Below are 19314 nucleotides of genomic sequence, written 5' to 3'. Positions count from 1 at the left end.
TACAACCTGTACTCCAATTGGTTTTAAAATGCTGGTCTAGTCCGTTACTGAGTTTGCATGGCTACATCTGTGTAAGGAGCCAAGTGGATAGCATTACTTCAGAGAACAGTATGCCGCTGTGAAGTTACTGACCATGAGAAATTGTAGCCACAAAGACCATTTTTATCAGTAGGTTAGAAATGTGTGAGTGTCCACCTTTGTAGTTGTTGCAGGGTGATGAGTGCTATTTTCTCCTCGTGCGAATATATGCATTGCTGCTCTAACTCTTGAGTTGTGGTTGGATGCTGTGTAACCGCACTTGCTAACTTTTGTGTGAAGTTCTTACAGCAGTCTGATTATAAAGTTTTTGCTGGACTGTTGTGGCCTTAGAAGAAGTATGCTAATTTGTATTTTGGGGTTTTGGTTTCTGCTTCTGGCAGAGCAACACAATCTGTCCAATACTTGGCAGCAACTATGACCTGGCTTGGAAGCTTTTATTCCGTCTTTCAGTTGCCCTGTTCAGCTGGAACACTGCAACATTGTGAACTTTGTTTTTTGTTTTGGGAGTTTTCACACCTGATGTTTGGAAAAGCCATAATATAGCTTTGCCTTGCTATACATTGGAGAAAACTTAAGAAACCCCCAATGTTGCATGTTCAGTTGTGCATGCCATAAAAGTATTTCTTAGTATTTTCTGCAAAACTAACATGTAACATGAACTACTTAAGTTGGTCTTACCTAATCCTTTTTCCTAGTAACTCTGAGGTAAATTGGAAAGTTTTCTAGGAAATACAGCTCAGGACCCAATACTGAAAATAACAAAAATAATTAAAAAAAAAAAAGTGTAATAGGCCAAGTGACCAAACACTTTTTTAAATTTAACTGCAACTGGCTGCCTGCGTGGTGTTGTGTTATTCGAAGGACACGAGAAGAATACATTTGTGTAGGACAGTCAATATACCACATGTGTGGATCTGATCAACGTTTGCCAGAGGCCCCAGAATGTATGAGAAGGCATGCTTGGTTCCCATTCCCATGTGGCTGTGAACCAGAGGCAGTCTGGGCCCTTCCCACAAGGCAAGCCTTGAGAACATTCTGAGTCATTGCAGAGGTTACTCTGACATGAAAGCACTGTGGGAACACCGTGGCTCTCTGTCTAAGCATAATAAACACATTAGAAACCTTGGTAGGTCCATGGAAAGCTTCTGCGTTGTACAAGTTCCTCCTCTGCTGATATAAAAGGTACTATCGCTGGCATTGCTGGCAAACTAACGCTTAAAATGGCTAGTTGTTTAACATGGTGAATATCTTGTGAGAAGAGCTGTGGTTCTCAGGAATGACAGTGTGAATAGATTGCGGGAGTAGGTGGAAGATAGTGTTATAACAATTGTGACATAACTGCCAAAGCTGTCCTTCCTCAGCAAACTTAAATATTTAGTTCCTGTGTAATACAGCATAATACTTTTACAAAAGCAGACTAACTTGAGCCACTAATGTTCAACCAGGAAAGAATTAGAACACCCTCTGCTGGTGTGAATGGCTCTGTTTTCCATTTCTCCTCAAGGACTTTTGGCATTTATCAGATGTTTACCCTAGAAATAATAAATGACTGTTCTAAACTGTGATGCTGCCTTCTTTTTAATAACCTGAGATTATTTTTGACTTGTTTGTATTTGTTGTTTTCCTCAGAAATTTGATAATTTGAGTAATATCCCTGCTAAAGCAGATGTGAGGATAAGGTGATGCTGTTTTTTTTTTTTTTTTTTTTTTTTTTAATCTACTTTTGAAAATAAGAATCTGTATTGTTTGCTAACTAGGAGATGTTTCTTGTTGGAATTGGAGGGTTCTGTGTGCAAATATGTTTTTGACAAAACACAGTTAACACATGTATGCTGATAGTCATATCTGAACGGCATCTCCAAATCCATTGGACAAACTTGTGATTTCATGGACTAACTCTGTGTTCCTAGGCCCTTTCTTAGTGGTTATCTCTGTGCTTCTGCTCAAGCTTTTAGAAAGCCTCTGTGTTGCTTGTCAAGTGATGAGCAGTCAAGAGGAAAGAGGCTGGCTGAATTTTATTTGTTGTTCCCCTTACACTCATGTTCTCAAACTCTTCCTAGGCCTGACGCATACTAATATCCTTCCTTGCCAGCTCTGGGTGGCTGAGAAGGAAATCACAAGGTAAGATGAGGTGTGGTCGCTTTCTAAATTCTTCCCTTAAAACACGTGTGCCCAGTCTTCTATAGTTATGTGGGTGCTGCTGCAGATACCCAAAGCAGCCTTTTGGCAGTCCAGCATTTCCTGAGGGCCCGGGGCTGTGCGGGGCTTCTTGGAACCGTTCGGGCAGCTGGCAGTAGCATTGAGCTATGGGGAGAGGAGGGCAGCCGCTACAGAGGGCCTGCTCAGTATTAATAACGGCACCATTCTTAGTAAATGGTTGCTTACATAATTTTGTTATGAAAGAATGCTGCTGGTTGAACCGTTGAATCTCTGCCACATGTGAAAGCAGCGTCCCTTCAGCACTGCCTGCTGCGAGAGAAGGGTTAAGAGTAGACAACATCCAGTCAAAGACCTTGTTTTTAATTTTGCCTCTCACACGGGCACAGATCCGGCTAAGAGCAGCCCAGATTAGTTCGGAAAAACCTTTGAAGAGATTTAAGATGTCCTTCAGCCAGTTTGAAGGTTTTTGTCTTGCAAATCCAGTACAAGGGCGCCTGCAGGCATCTCGACCCTTGCTGTGCTGCTGATGCAGCTCAAGGTCACGCTAACCCGCCCTGTGACATTCAACAACAAAAAAAAAATTATGCGGTGAAACTGCTTCAGCGTTCAGCCAACCAACAACTTCCTCAGTTCCTCACTAAAGGAAGAAGGGTGTATTTTTTTTCTTTTTCTTTTTTTTTCTGGCTTCGTAGGTTTTTGCTGCAGGAAATAATCCAGGATTTCTGGTGTGTGTGATGACAAGGTCATTTCTTAATTAGAACACATGTAAAGAACAAAGCTAAATGGCTTCAAAACAGCTTTGTAGTTGATGGAGAGGATTTAAATTATTTAAAGAGATAGTCACCCAAGTATGATGGAAACGGAATTCTAAACACATTAACTCTTTCAGTACTCCACAGCTTCCATATGCTACTGAAAAGAAAATGTCAAGCTTGATGAGCAATGCTGCAACTGCTGATAAATGAACGTTTTTTGCATCTATTTATAGCTGAGATTGCGTTACGCTTTCCCTTATCTGAGTTGGGAAAGCCAGATATTTATTTATGACTCAGTTACGGTGAAATATTCTGCACTGGCCAAGGATTGAGAGGTAGCCATAGGAAACTGCTTCCTAGGTATCAGAGATTTAATTTCTAGCATGCTTTGTGTTTTAGTGACTGTGGTTGTGAATACATGCCTGACTTGTGGAGTGAGCATACATTCGGTACTGCTTCTGAAATACTACTGGAAGAAATTTGGACTATGTTAAAGGAGGGTTTGGGATTGAAAGGAGCGAATCAACAGTGTAAATGGCAACTCCACGTGGTTTTGAAGTATCAGTAGCCATTTGAAAAACCTGGCTGTAGGAGGGATCTTGGGATTTAAGTTTTGTTCCTTACATTTGTTTGACTCGGAGCACCTAAATGCAAAGGCATTGGTTGAGCTATAGCTCGGGTGTTTGCCTCTTAACTCCGGATCCCCGTAGCCCGGTCCCTCCGCGTTTCTCTCTGATGTGACGTCGGGGTCTGCGCTGTGAGCTTCCCGTGCCCGTGGTCGGCCGCTCCGCATGGCGCCGCCTGTCGGAAGGGCGGCCAGCAGCACTTGCCGCGCTGGGGGAGCGGAGCCTGCCCAGCTCAGCAGGGCCGCACAGCAGCAACGGCACGGAGTAGGTAAGGGCTTTGCTAGCAGATTGGATGCAGGCTGTGTTTGCGCTCAGAGATACTCCCGCGTGATGCGTCAGACACCTGAAATGTGGAAGAACACGTCATCTTTCTCTAGCCAAAAGTTATGCGCACCAATCTGCAAGTTAGGTGTTTCAAGTGTAAAAGGCATCAAGTATACTGGGGCTTTGCCTCTTGTTTTTGTTTTTTTTTTTTCTCTCTGGTTAAATCTTGTGCAGCTGGAGCACGAGGTGCAGCAAATGTCAAATGTCAGGCTGAAATGGAGTATGCTGGCTGCAGACGGATTGTCCTGGCTCCTGGAGCCTCCTTGGGAGAAGGGGAAAGCTTCATTTGGCAGCACGGGCAGGGAGAGCAGGCACTGCAACTTCTGTCCTCTCTGGGCTACTGCTTCTTTCTGCCTGCACTGCCCATCTCAGTTCAGGCTTGTGGGAGGGAAACAGTAGAGGATAGCAGGCTGCACACGAGAAAAATGGATGGGGCAAGATGGATGTGCTGTGTGAAATCTGTACGCCCTTGCCCTTGCCTAGGGTGTGCTGTGCCCTTAATATTATGGGAGACCTAAGCTCACCTGCTAGTAATTTCTAATTTACTGTCCTAATTCATCGATTTGTTATCACTAATTGTACTTCATTTACTTCAGTGTAGTTTCCAGTACCTAAAGGGTTGAAAGGTTGCTGTAATTGGCACCCGCAGCTGCTCTTTCTTTTGACAGGGGATAATTTTGCAGCCTATGCTTTGTGTGACAGCTGCCTAATTGGGCATTCTCCCCTTGTAGCAAGCCTGCCTCCTCCAGCCTCCCTGCTGACAAATGGTGGTGGATTATAGATGAGGACACGCTGACCCGTTCGACCTTGCTGAGACAGCGGGGAGGGGCCTCCTGCTACTTGAGGGAAGCTTTGGGTCATTTAAAGGACAAGGTCATGAGCCAGGTGGGGAAATGACATGATATCACATGACAATAGCCCGATGACACGGTCAGTATGTCAAGGACAAACTCATCAGTATTGATTATGCTGCTTTTTCATAGCGTATCTGTGAAGCCATTGATATTTCAAAACTATTTTGCTAATTTATTCTAGGTAAAGTGCCAAACGCTATTTTCAGGGTTATTTTTAGGAGTATTTGTACAGTATTTTCTTCTAAGTACTGATCACATACAAAAGCAGTTACTAAAACCCTGTCAATAATAATTTAGAAGATTCATTTTGATGGTTTTCATAGAATGTGCATCTGCAGGAACTATAAAGAAAATACCGAGAAGGAAGAGAATCTCTGCTTTTAAATTGCAGCATTCCACTTTTAATTCCTACTTAGTAGGCACATGTAACGATCTTTGTGATAACACGCGTGTTCACTTGTATCTGGTTACTGGAATGTGAGGAGTCTCTAAATAAAAAGAACCAAAGAGAAAAGTGAAATATAAATTGAGTGTTTAAAGAAAAACTCTTCCATTGGCTCAGGAGGGATGCAGTGAAGATAATGCTTAGCCTATTTTAAGCTATGCCAGCCAATAAAAACCTGCTAAGTGGGTTTTAGAAAATATGTTGTGAATACAAGTGACAATATTTTGAGAGCATCTTCACGTTGCATTTCGATGCTAATAGGTAAATGAACAGCTTTTTTGACATTTGCATGTTAGACAATAATAAAATGCTTTCTTGAGGAGTAATCGGGCTGCTGGGTTGGTTATGTTAGGAGGTAAGGATAAATACAGTTGAAAAGAAAACTCCCTTTGAAGGAAGTTGTTACCCATTTTTGAACTTTAATGGTTTCATTCTATTTTAGCCTCCACCCAGCAGTCTGTGTTGCACACATGCCTGTGCAGCGCACACACACACTTGGACCAGCACATAGGCACGTACGGATACACGCAGCAGGAGCAGAGTTTCTGAAACAGTCTGCTAAGTATAGAGGGAAGTGTTCACTTTAGCACACAGTTCGCCTTTCTGTGAAATCTGATTTGGTGTTGGATGCTGTTGTGTCTGAATCTCGTCAGTTCACCAGGATGTAATTTTACTCCCCTGAGGTAAAAAGCCGTCAGTGGTAAAGTGTGATAAATTAGTTCACACAAATAGATGCGCGTGCGTGTGTGCGTGTTTAATTCTGACCTTGCTGTGCATGTGTTTAGCTGCTCTCGGTGCCCTAGTCAAGCTTGGTGGAGGTTTAATCCCGTGCCCTTGTACACGTATACTTGATTAGTAGTTGTGGTTATCTCGGCAGAAGACATTCCGCCCTCCTCCTTGTATTGGTCGGGACCTGGGCATTGGGGAGTCAAGTCGAAGGAGAAAGAAAAGAGATTTTTCATTAGTATTCTATGAAAGCCTTACTGTCTGCAGAACAAATTGATTGCTACAGCGTACCTGTGCTTGGCACCACTGCTGTGAAAGAAAGGTATGGTTGTAATCTGTTTTATTGTATTACATATTGTGACACTCCAGGAATGCTTAACGTTCAGCTCTTCTGTGGCACGTGCTAGAAGTCTAAGCAAAGAAAAATACGTGGATGAATGAAAAGTATGTGAGCCTGTTGTATCTGCAGCTTTGTTTACTACAAAGAACTCAGTAGCCCCTGCTAACGAGGCAAATTTATTGTATATGCCAATGGCAATGTAAGAAGGTTGGCAATGGAGTTCTGTTTCATTTTCAGTTACAGCTGTGTTAGTAGCGGCTGCATGACTATACAGATAAAATTCCAGTTAATGCTTTAAGTGGGGGGGCTTGGTTTAACTTTTATTAAGATGATAAAAGAGAAATATATTTGAACATTGATGCATTTGCCTCTTTAAATGAAAATGGCTTTTTTTCCCCTAGGTCTTTTATCAGCTGCACTGGTCCTGCATCCGGGGGGTGGGAGGGAGGAAGGTGGTATGTGAGGGAATGTACAAAGGCAGGAAAATCTTAGATGTGCTGGTATGATAAGCAGAACTGGAACATAGCTGAGAAAAGTCTTAGAGTATTTGAGCATTCAGTTCTCCCACCGCACAGCCCAACCATGTAAATATGCACCCATTTTTTAGCAAGAAAACCAGTGCCATTCATTTTCTCAACTCCATGGCAGGCTTTACGCAGTTGATTCTCTAGTTTTATAAATGCTTAGTTGATCTCAGTTGTGTTTGCAAAATATGAAGTGCTCCGTTAATAAGATTCAGGCTGTTTCACAAAGGGCTGTGATTAGAGCTTCATTCTTGGCATCACTAAGTTGTGTTTGTGATTATTGGGATGTTTGCTTGTGGTCATTCCAAAACATCTGAAGTATCTGCTCTGGTCATGTAGATGTTTCCGACTAATGAAGTTCAGGACAGGTGTCAGACTTGTCCCGGATGTTTAGGTCTGGATGCAGACCTAACATAATAACCTGATGAGAAAATGAAAATCCATCTTTGCCAGTGTGCTGTTGCTATATGTAAACGGAGGTATCTGTGACATTCTCTCTCTGCTCGTTGTCCCAGCAGGTGACAAGTAAATGGGCTCCTTTAAGGAAATGAAAGACGTGGAAAATGCTGTATGCTGAAGAGCAGTCATGCACTATAATAGCTACTTCCGTCTTATGGCCTTGCAGACTTAAGATTAACACTTTATAGATGTGTGGTATATTTATGAGTATTTGCTTGAGCAAATTTACACCTCCCAAAGAGTATGAATACAGCCTTATGTATGTAAGTCATTTATCATCTAGATCCTTTGACAGCTAAGAAAATTTCTGAGAATCCCAGATGCTGTGCTGTGATTGTTTGTACTCAAATGACTAATTTAATTAAAACTAATTAGTCAAAACGTATTTATTCACAGCAAATATTTTGTGAGTGAGCTGTTCTTCCCTCTGGAGTTCTTTTGGAAAGCTATATAAGTGCCTGTTGTTAGAAATGGTCATAGAAATAGCTGCAAAACTTTCACAGCAGATCATAAGATAAAGGGAATTGGTCATTTTAAACAGAATTTTGAAAGTTAAAAATGATACTACTGTAGAAATAGTTAAATTGCATCTGAAATTCCGTACTGACTTCTTTGTAGACTTTAACCAGTTAGTGGAAAGTACTGAGTTCTGAAGAAAGTGTTAAATACAGAGCAGTCCTGCATTTCGATGCAATTAACTTCTGTTCATAAATAATTCAACCTGTGACTTTAATTAAAGGATTGGAGGAAAAGAAAATGATGTGATGAAATCTGCAGTCCTTGAAAACCCTTTACCGATCTGTGACTGCTGTGAGACTTTGTGTAACTCCTCTTTTTTTTTTTTTTTTTGAGTAGAGCCAGCTGTGGGAGTTGGGTTGTATATCTCTTCCCCTTTCCTTCCCCCTAATTTTCCCCTAGTCATTAGTTTATCGACAGCGATATGAGGTAGATTCTTTAGTTTGCAGAGGGGAGATAGTGGACAGTGTGTTTTTGGTATCTCAGTTGTCCTAGTGTTGTGGCGTATGTCAGCATGGGGAGCATGTGATTCATCTGAGTTTGTTTTCTTAAAGGGAAAGTAGAAAGCTGTTTGTAGTGCAAGTAGAAAACTTACACTGCCGGCTTTATTGAATCAGTATGCATGAAAGCAGTAAAATCTGCATGATGATTTTGGAATACAATGTGACCTGGAGTGGTCTGCTCTATTAGAAAACCACTCTTAGGATGGAGGCCGGCAGTTGATTCCACTGTTGATTGACCGTGTAGCACAGTCTTTCTTTTGGAGACATATAACCAAGTTTTAAGTGGGAGCTGATGTTTGAGCGTATTGTCAGGTGGGGCAGATTTCAGTAGGAAATTTGGGTTTAGGTGCTTTTTGAACTGTAGCTGTGCCCTCCCTGAGCTTGTGAAGTGCCTGTTGCCTTCATCCCCCCCCTGTCTTTCTGTTAGCATGCTTTAGCATTGGTAAAGTGGTAAAGAAGAGGAACTTTACTTGTTGCATAACTTTTCTGAGTAAATTGATCATGTGTGTGCAGATATCAAAGACAGTCTTAACTCAGTGCTGTAGCTACCAGATTCCTCTTAATGCTGAAGGCAGTTGTGTAATTAACAGCCCTTGTGTACTGAACTGAGACCGGTGCTAAACCTCTTGAGGGAATTATTTGGTCTGTTATGTTGGTTAACTTCCCCTAAAAATTAAGTGTTGCTGACTTCCCATTAATGTGATGGGGGAGAATTTTTATAATAAATTAATTTTTTAATAAAATGAACCTGAGCATTATTTTTTTCCTGACTACTGGATAAAGCATCTGCAGTAGCAGATGTGGTTTGAGTGATTGATTGAGATGGAACCATTGATGAAAGGGCTGCTTCCAGGGGCAACTGTGATAAGATATGAAAGTGAAAAGCTGTGCTTAAAAACAATTTTGTATGTTTTTAAGGTGTTCTCATAATGTAATTGTGACTTGTTTCTTTTACTGGCATGAATGCCCGATTGGGATAACAGTAAATGACTTAGGTTAGATGAGGTGATTAATATTCTTTCTTTTGTCTTTTCTCTTGGAAAACTTTGAGCTTGTTAAAAGTTCCAAACACTTAGTTTTTATTTTACATTTTTTCTTCCACTTGTTTGAATCTTTGCTTCTACAACATCAACCTTCGGTGGTCCAATTAGCTGCTTATGAGTAGTTACAAAATTTGGAATACTGCTACTCTTCCCAACCTTTACATGTTCTGTAAAGCCAGTGGCAGTTGTTCAAGGTATTTTCTTTCTCTCATGCATAGGGGAACTATGATGGATATCTGAAAATTCTACAAATGAATTTCCACAGTAACCATGTTTGGGATTTTTAGTGATATTAGCCAAGTTAAAAGCTTCTTATATGAATAAAATGTTAAGATCAATTTTAAATGTATGTACTTTGAAGACTGTCTTGTTAGTTCCAAGCATGGAATTTGAGATTATAAGAACTAGTGGGAAAAATATTAATATTGGTTATTAAGGGGTGAATATTCTTCCTATCCTTTTGGCTCTGTTTAAATGGAAGGCAAACTCATTTTGCCAGGCTGAAGTTCTAGTCACTCATGCAGAGTCCACAGGAACCTCAGTCAAGCTTGGCATGATTCAGTGTTCCAGAACCTGGGCAGCACTGAGAAGTTCTGTAGCTCTTAAAAAAAGACAACTGCATGAGCATACTTGCTCTGTCAGTTTCACGCACCTCTCCTTTGTAGCTCTGCTTAGAGCACAGACTGCCAGAGTTGGGTTTTGTTTACTTGTGCATGCAAATGAATGCTCAGCCTGTTGCTAATCTATCTGAGAAATCCAGTGCTGAATGTATTGCAGCTCAATTAGACCAACAAAAAGCAGACTGCCTGCTTTCTAAAGCAGGGAAATAAAAATGGCTCTGTTGGGGAAGGAAGTGCTTAGAGAGATGTATAAGCATTTATATGTACTTCATTTTGAAAGGTCCTTGCTTCTGGATAAAAAGGACTTCATTGCTGTGGGGTTATCAGCTGCTGCTACAGTTCTTCTAACCCCAACAAACTCAGTAGACTTTGGCCATCATAGACAAATCTCTGAAAAAGAGGGGAAAACTGGTGGGATGTACGTTGATATTGGTTAGGGTTTTGGTCAGAAATAAGTGTGTTTTCTTGCACTCTGATACTACCCAGAAGCTTCCAATGTGGTTTAGACCCATACAGTGTGCATGATGAGAGGTCTTGGTGAACAGAGGAGGAGTGAAATTACTATAGTCAGTGTGCAGTGAGCAGTAGCAGCCTAGTATCAGATGTTCAGATGTCAGACTGAAATAGGTCTTTGGCAACTCAGATGCCTCTTACTTGTCATTAGTTTGCTTTTTGTTTGTGAGTGGGCTTTTTTCATGATCTCATCTTATATGAGGGTAATGCGGAATTGAATTTTTTAGTTCACTGAAGTCATGAACAGTTTGAGATTATTTTATTTTCCAGGCTCGTGTTGTAAATAGGTAGTTCAAGAGAATTTGTTTTGTAGTTGGGAATGGTGCCTATTGTCTGCGACTTGATGTTGAATTATACTGAAGTTCTTTTTTTTAAATGGAGCTCCTAAATTGTGGTTATATTAAAGAAAAAGCTGCTGCTCAGGATGCTCAGCTTCAGGCACTTTCTTCTCAGCTTTTTTTTTTTTTTTTTTTTTTACCAGTACTATAATTTTGAGAAAGAGAAAATCATTTCATGGAAGGGTAGTTCAGATGCACATTTTCCATAATTTGCAAGTACGGACTGCTGCAGAATTACAACTGACAGTACAATCAATGGCAGAACACATCTCTTATTAACAGTTCTGTGCTTCTAAGAACACTTCTAGAACTCTCCAAGGCTTATGAAGTCACTATATCAGGGGGTTCTTATAGCATTCAGCTCGCCATGATGGAGTGCAAAACAATTTGTAATTAAAAATGAGTGGATGAGCTTTACTGTGCAAAAATTAAACTCGTAAGCAAATTTGCCAGTCGAACAAAGGAAGATGTTTAATGAGAGGTTTTAGTGGCACTACCTGGAAAAGCAGAGATCTTACTTGAATATCCTTATCAAATAGTTGAAAGTTGGTGTAAAACTGTTGTAAATACTACTATCTTCCCATGATTGATCTGTAAGGAACATAAATAGAACCTGCTCTTAGAAAGTATCTATTTGCTTTAAGGTAATTCAAGGCAAACAAACTGATTAATTGAGAAGAAAAAAAAATATATATTCTGTTGCATGTTACATTGAGATATATTAGCAAAAAGGCATATGTTGTTGTTCTGTGCTCTTTTGAACTGATCATGTTTCATCAGGCAGTTGACAAAACCAATTTGCATTCAATGTTCATTTTGTTTCTCATATGTAAAAATGAATTACAAGAACAGAGTTCTGTCTATTTAGAATTTTCATTTTGGAATTTTTTTAAATGAGTGGTTTGTTTTGGTCTGAATGGAGATGGTAGTGCTGCTTCTCCTTTCTCAACAGCAAATTACAGAGTTGGGATGTTTTGGATCTTCCAATCTTCCCTCTTGTTCAATTGCTCAAGATCAGTATAAAAGCAATACTAATATCCTCAGATTTTGACTTCTTATCCATATGCTTTTTACCATGGTGTTTGTTTTAGTTCAGGGAAATTACTTTTTGCATCAGTACTGTAGAAACCACACTACCTAGAATTTCATCCCTGCCTTTATATTTTAAAGAAAGAGGCTGTCTGTTTCTTCTTACAGTGTGCAGTATTCTATAGTCTTGTTCCTGCTCTCCTTCAGAATGCCACACTTCTGAAACGGCTTCCCCGGCAGCTTGGATAACTCGTCTGCCTTCGCTTACCATCTTCACTTCCTTAAATCTATCTTTTCTCTACTAAATTCCTTTTCTGCTCAGCTGTCCCTGTCTTTGTAAGCACTTTGGGGTAACAGTCTGAATTTATAGGTATATAAAATGTTTTACAATAGTAATTATGCCATACAGTGTATCCCAGCAAATGTCAAGCACAGACAGACTTGTTCCCATAAACCTGGCAGAATATAAAGAAGGCAAGTGGAATTAGCATCCGAGTAGGTTATTCTTGGTAAGCTGAACTGTTCACCTTTAGAAAGTGCTACTGCTGAAATCCTGGTTTGTGTGATTTAAAGAAAGACCGAAGGGACTTTGGGGAGAAATCAGGTTAAGTTTTGTTTGCAGTGAAGCAGAAATCAGACCCAGTAAACCCAATCTCCCTAATTTGATGAGTGGGAGGAGAAAGTATGTTTAAAAAATAAAATAAATAAGCAAATGTGGACACGTGCAGAAATAAGCCTGCTGTTTGGGCTCACAAGGCTATCTCACTAAGGCAGCTGAGACAGAAAGCTTTCTTTGTTTCATTGAACTAGGTCTTGGGTTTATGTTTAACTGTTCTTTGGGACAGGTAATTTCTCTGCTTTAAAGTTCCAATTCAGAAATTTCCGTGTTCATGTTGGCTTTGGCACCAGTCTCTATCGTGATTAAATAAATAACCAAGTGTTGTCATCCTGATAATCAGTTGTTCTAGGAGCAGTGTTTCCTTCCTCTGTTCTGGTCTTTCTGGTCAGTCTTCTGCGTGTGCTTACTGAATGAAAACAGCTTGCAACAGGGTAGAGATCCCTTTGTTGTACCAGCCAGGAATGGAAAGAGCTCTTCCTAACTCCTTAGGAGCAGCAACATGAGAAGCACTTTTGCAGTGTATTTTAGCCCTTCTGTACCACTTTCTCCATGTCGTATGTGGTTTTCAATGTTGGGATTTTTTTTTCTCTTCCAAGAGGAAGAGAAAACATTTATTCTGGAGGCCAATTCTAAGGCTTCTAACTGTTGACCAGCAGACCTCACATTATTGACGTGCTTAGCATCTCACAGGTACAGATGCATAGATTTTTAAACTTCATATAAGTTATGATTTCCTGAGGGAAAGAGGACAAATAGAGAAGGCTGTGAATCTCTGACGAAAGGCAAGCAACATACATAATCTGTGTTTTGGCACGTGATTTGTCAGAGCTACTTCAGTGGATTTTGATTAATTTTTATTATGATGACTTGTCAAGTGCAAGCCTCAAGAGTGCAGCTGGGTTTTTTTGTCTGGGGAACAGTGCAAAAACATAGCGGATTTCCTGTGTGAGAGGTGCCTGAATATTTTGTTAAAAACAGATGTTTGTGCAAACGTGAGCAATGGAAGGACACAATAAGCGGTTAGGCTACGTGGGCAGAAGCGAAAGAGTTACTAATGTCTGTAGAACTCAAATGAGAAATTTTGAACCGCATGTAGAGTAAGAGAAAAACAGTTTAACTTGAAGGCACCGTCTTGAAGGAAATGATAACAGTAATAGCTGTGCTCTGTGTAGTGCAGAATGGTGGTTTGGTGTTTGTAATGTAGCATTGGGAGTTGAGGACTAAATGAAGGTGACTGGTATGGAGAAATGAGAGGACAAGTAATATTTTAGAAAAGCAGAATGCAGTGTCAATGTTGTCATGAATAGGGGGACAGCAGTAATATCAGAATAATTGTATTGATTTGTATTGAGTGATTACTTTTTCTAGGACAGGATGAAAAAATCCATCACACTCTTCTGGCGTGTTACCCCTTACCAGCTTGTTCAACTCTTACACAGTAATCAAGCTCTGATATTATCAGAAACTAACCCCACAAGTATAATCAATTTTTGGGGAAAACTTAGTCTCTTGAAACATCCTTTAGAAGTAAGAAGGACTTGTTTTCACGAACTAATAGCAAAGTCATCCATTAACTGTTAAAATTGCTCTCCGTTTTCAGTTTCTACATTCTGACTTAATATATTTATTTTTGGCAGGGTGGAGTGAAAAGCAGATTGATAGAGCTCCAGCACTGACGCTTTCAAGGTATGAGCTTCTGACCGTGAACTTAAAGCCTAATACACTGTATTTTTTTTGTTTTTTTTTTTTTTTGCTTCACATCTAAATCACACTAGCTTTGGTCCTTATCCTTCCTAAGAATTCTGAGTCAGATTGTGGTTTATTTCACATGCCCAGATAATTTTTGATCTGAGATTGTTAACTTGGCATCTGCTGAAAGTATCCCAAGAAGCTGGAGATGTGATCAACTGACTACTAGAACTTCTGGCCTTCTCTTGATAAATGGATTTTAAATTGTATTTGGTTGTTTCAGAAGAGTGGGGGCAGTTCCCCTCCCTACCGTATTCCCTACTGCTTTGCTTTTGTTTGCTCTTTTTGACTTGTACTTCTGCTGATCCAGTGTCACTCACTTCAGTGTTGATTTGATATTTGTGAGTCATCTATCAGTTCAGTTAGGTTCTGCAGAAATGTATGAGCTTGAACTTGTAAGATACCACATCGACATTATCCTTAATAAAGTTCCTTGGTATCATTCAAGTTTAGCAACAGAGACAGAATGAAAACCTTTGGCTTTATGGCTTTATCCTTTTAACCACTCTAAAAAACAACAACAACAAAAAAACAGCATATGATATTTAGTAAGAATATATGCAGCCAATGAAACTCTTACCTTCTGGTTGCTGACAATGCCTTACTATATATTGATTCAGAAAACACTGGAGTTGCTTATTGATGGTATATTGAACTGGGAAATGATTCTGTCAAGGAAAGATGGCTTTATATAATACAAAGGACATGGGTTGTGACCCGTCAGCTGTGCTCAAATCTCTACCAGGGCAGACTAAGTTGGAAATAATATCTAGCCTGATCAGCTAAATTGACAGAGTGGTGGTTTTTTGGATGCTGTTAGATAATGACTTTATACTCTACAGTACATAGGAGACTTCAAGTTGCATAAACTGTCTTTGCTTACTGTGCTCGTGACAGAGTTGCTTTGTTTTATGACAGTTTCCTTCTCTCTGTACTTAACCAGTAGGCATTAAATAGACAGCCTAAAATTGTAATTACAATTCTGGTTTATTCCTGTGTTGTTTCCCCCCCACACTCTGCAATGTTAGAAGGGCTTACAGAAAGGAATTTACTGTCTTCCCCCTATTGCCTTTGTTACTGCTAGTTTAATTTGTTAGGCTTTCAGCACATGGCAAAAGATCACCTGCTGTGCAGGTGTGTGTTGAGCAACTTGAGGAACAGGCGAGCTGGTATAATCATTCTGGTCTAGTTTAGAATAGGAAATCTTGCTCTGTGCCCTGAATAATGACTGATTATATTGTAAACTGCATTCAGATCTTGAAGGTGAACATGCTTTCATTAAGTTCTAGAACTCCAACTTGACTGGACTCTAATACTGGTGATCTATTACTGTTTTTCACTGTGATGTGCGTCCGTTTATCATGTGCCTAATTCTGCAATATTAAGATATGTTGCGTAAAATTTGATGCCTCTTTGGTGCAGGGATCTTTGTGTGCATAATTTTCCCGTTATTTTGGTGTCTTATTAAAATCCATAGATCTAATTTGTCAGTAAAAATAAGTTTTATAAAATGAGTGGAATTACTGTTTTACCATTTGTTTATATGTTATTTTGACTTCAAAAATTTCTTGATTTGAAATTTTGCATAAACATGAAAAAGGACATTGTTTTTAAAACTGACATAAAAATTCCTGTATGGAATTAAACAGAGCAGCCAGCCCAGTGCTTCAAGATGATCAGTTGCTGTGGACTACTCTACTGAGTTGATCAGACAGAGGTACTCTCGTCATTGTGCTAGCTGACATTTGGTTTTGTTGTTCTCCTGGCTAACCATTCATTCATTGCTGTTAGTCATTACCTCCTTTTAAAAGACAACACACTGAAAATAGCTTACATCTTCAGGCTCTCTTTGCTGAGAGCTTTGACTCTGCCCATTAAAGTCTTCTATAGGGAAATAAAATAGACATTTCATGTCTGAAATGCAATTCTATGTTGTCACAGTGTGTAAAAAACAAAACAAAACAAAAAAAAACACTAAATAATCCCACTGCCCATTGATAGTGGTCTACTACATCCCTTTGACTTGAAAAGCATGCAGTTTGATCCCAAATTCAGAAGTAGCTAAAGTCCCCTGCTCCTGCAGGGGTTGTAGAGGGTGAGCTTGTATTTAGCAGGAGAAAAAAAAAAAAAAACAACAAACTGCTGATGTGTTTTAGTTCAGATTAATCTTCATAAACAAATCAAATGGAAAGTTTTTAATATAAAGAAAGGCCTGATATGATATGCAATTGACTTATTTACAAGCTTGATTGAAGTGAAAGAATTTTTGTGCATTGGACTTCTTTTGTGTGCACTAATAATAGACTTAAGCTATTGAGCTCCAAATAGTTTTGATTTTAAGTGTCGGTTAACTATACACTTACAGGTGTTTCTTCAAATGATTTTGGATGTAAGATGTCTTGTACGTTTTCACGTGTGTTTGATTCTCAGAGAAGTGTCATTAATTTGCAGATGTTGAATGAACCTCTGTTTTTAATCTTGAATTATAATAATTGCCTGATATTTATGCATATATGTGTATTTATTTTTCCTTCCTCACTTCATTGTCTGGGTAAAAGGGTGTTGAGGGGGAGACCTTATTGCTTTCTTCCAATATCTGAAAGGTGCTTACAGCGAGAGCAGGGTTGGTCTCTTCTTACTGGTGACAGGATGAGGGCAAATGGCCTCAAGTTGCACCAGGGTAGTTTTAGGTTGGATATCAGGGAAAAACGTGTTTACAGAAAGGGTGGTTAAGCACTGGAATAGGCTTCCCAGGAAGGTGGTTGTGTCACCATCCTTGGATGTGTTTAAAATCTGGATGTGGTGCTCAGGGACATGATTTAGCAGAGGATTGTTAGAGTTAGGCTAGTATAGTTAGGTTGTGGTTGGACATCTTTGGATGATCTTCAAGGTCTTCCAACCTGAGCAATTCTGTGATTCTGTGTGTGCAGCCTTTTGTAGTGTAGGAAAGGTAGAAATTGCACTTTAATATACCTTCTTCCATTTTGTTCAAAGGGGTTAAAAAAAAAAAAAAAGTTAACAGAATAGTATTGCCCTAATGTCTAAAATTTTACTCAGTTTGATCTTAACCAGTGACTGTTTTGGGATGTCATGAATCAGTATCAGAGCTAGAAACGCCTATGCTGTTGTGCTGAGAAGCTTGCATGCCAGGCTTCAGGAGTGGTTTGTGTCTGGCTGTAGTAACTCAGGTGATACATGAACAGACCTATTCATAGGCATAGCGCTCCCTAAATATGAACTGTTCCCAGTCATGTCTAGACTGACATCAGAACTGTACTTGTGCAAGCCATGCTGTTCTTCAGGTTCTAGTTATTAGAAGGAACATCTCAGCTTTGCGATGGTGTTGCAGGTTTGAATGTTGTGCGCCTTTTGTGTTGCTCAGTACACCTTTTCTTTCTGTGTCAGAAGGTGTCCATTGCAGTTGACCAGCAAGATAAATATTCTTCAGCGCATTTTCAAGCTTTGAGAATGTATCAGTAGATGAGTGGATTGATAGATCAGTAAATGAATTCCATTTCTAACTGTTCTTACTCAACCTCTGAGTTTTAATGATTATTTCAACTGTTGCTATAGTGTTTAACCTGCTCAATTGCACAACGTTCAGCATTAGAGAAGCTTTCTGGGAGAAGACTGTTGTCCTGATTACAGAAGAAGTTAGTTTGATTGTATTCTGCATAGATCATGTGTTACAAGTTCTTTTTGTTTTATTAAATTGAGAAATAAATGCTGTGCCCACAGCTAGTAAGGATAAATGAGTGTTTAAAGCGCACCTACAATTGTTATAGAAAAGTAAGCAGCTCAGAGTACATGACTACATAAACTGAGGTCTTTATTCTGTAGCAGTGGTCTCCTTCTGGATTTGTAACTTAATACTGTTGAATAGTACAAAAAAGATTGCAAAAAGTGGTATCTTCCTTTTTTTTTTTTTTTTTTTTCATTTAATATAATTGCTCCTTATTTATTTGACAAGCTGCCGAACTTCTTTTGTTAATGTAAACAAGCAGAGGTCAGCTGCTTTTAAAGGTGGGGGATACTTAAACTTAGAATGCACCAATGTAAAGAAAATACAGTGGTATTTCTGGTAAGTGTACTAAGAGGAGGGGAAAAAACAGCAACCAGCACCAGGAGCTTTGATCAAATGCCAGCTCTTACATCAGTCCTCTTTGTAATCTTTCTTGCTGATCTGTGACCTTGACCTTGTGTTTGTGTTTGTATGTCAAATCTATTTTAGGGATGGGCAAACTAAGTTCAGTTTAGTAGGATTTATACTGCAGCTTCATAGGATGCCTCAGTACAATATAAAAATATTCTGGTTGTTCTATTTGTGTGTGTAAATTATGCATACATGTATATGTGTAGTACGCATTTTTTAAATTCTGCTTAGGAGATGCTTCTTAAAGGCATCTTCATCTGACTAGTAAAGCCATCAGAGACAGTCTGCCTGGGTTTCTTCCTAGAGAATCTCAACAGGTAGAGAGACTGCTGCTGTTTGCTTTTGGCAGAAGTGTGGTTTGAATCTAAAAAGTAGGCTCTGTCCTTTGTCCTACACGCTTCTCCAGACACATTTCTCAGACATCCCCACATGGAGAACAGTGAAGCAAGCATTCTGTGGCATTTTGGGAGGTTCCTTTGGTGACATTGAGGCCCTTAGTCCTACTTACCCAGTAGGAGCTTTATGTAAGAACACTTGTGTCAGTGGAAGGAAGGTGACGAGCAAGCAGCTGAAGGTCCATGGAGTCATGTGTTCTGGCAGCAGCTTCACTCTTAAATTAGACAAATTTCTGTAGAAGCATGTTTTTATATACATCTAAATGTGCAGCTTCTGAACTAGTCTGTTTTATTTATTACTGGACTTCTTCATGGTGGCTGAGATTGACTTTTTCCTACAAAATGATGAGACTCACTAGCAGCCAGTTAATGATTTGCTGGTGCTGTGATTGTTCAACAGGGTTCTTGGGCACAGGCTTAATTTTAGATGGAAGCTGGTTTTGTAGCTGGCATTGTAGGCATATGACTTTATAAAGGCTTAGTAAACTTGTTGGTTTGAGATGTGCTTTGAAAGGTGGTCCCAAATTAGCTGATACTTATAATGCTTGTCATTTTCTTTTTTTCCAACATAAAATTTGAGAAAT

At 39.5% G+C, this 19314-nt stretch overlaps 1 protein-coding gene across 5 annotated transcripts in view; it reads left to right on the top strand.

The window, feature by feature from the left end:
- NRIP1 (nuclear receptor interacting protein 1) overlaps positions 1–19314 on the top strand; it is a 69594-nt gene that overhangs the window by 32561 nt on the left and 17719 nt on the right. For 3 of the 5 annotated variants that reach the window (XM_042809552.1, XM_042809555.1, XM_042809554.1), the window contains exon 3: positions 14071–14119. The exons of 1 other annotated variant lie outside the window; for it this stretch is intronic. The gene's annotated coding sequence lies outside the window, so the exon portion shown is untranslated. Of the gene's footprint in view, positions 1–2099; positions 2161–14070; positions 14120–19314 lie in introns of all 5 variants that reach the window. One more of the 5 variants, XM_042809556.1, reaches the window with a different exon arrangement.

Source organism: Centrocercus urophasianus, unplaced genomic scaffold (genome assembly GCF_019232065.1).
Source record: "Centrocercus urophasianus isolate 14NV4802_14NV808 unplaced genomic scaffold, USGS_Curo_1.0 seq_12, whole genome shotgun sequence".
Lineage (NCBI taxonomy): Eukaryota > Metazoa > Chordata > Aves > Galliformes > Phasianidae > Centrocercus > Centrocercus urophasianus.
Note: the sequence above shows the minus strand (reverse complement) of the source record. Positions and strands in the feature narration are given on the sequence as shown.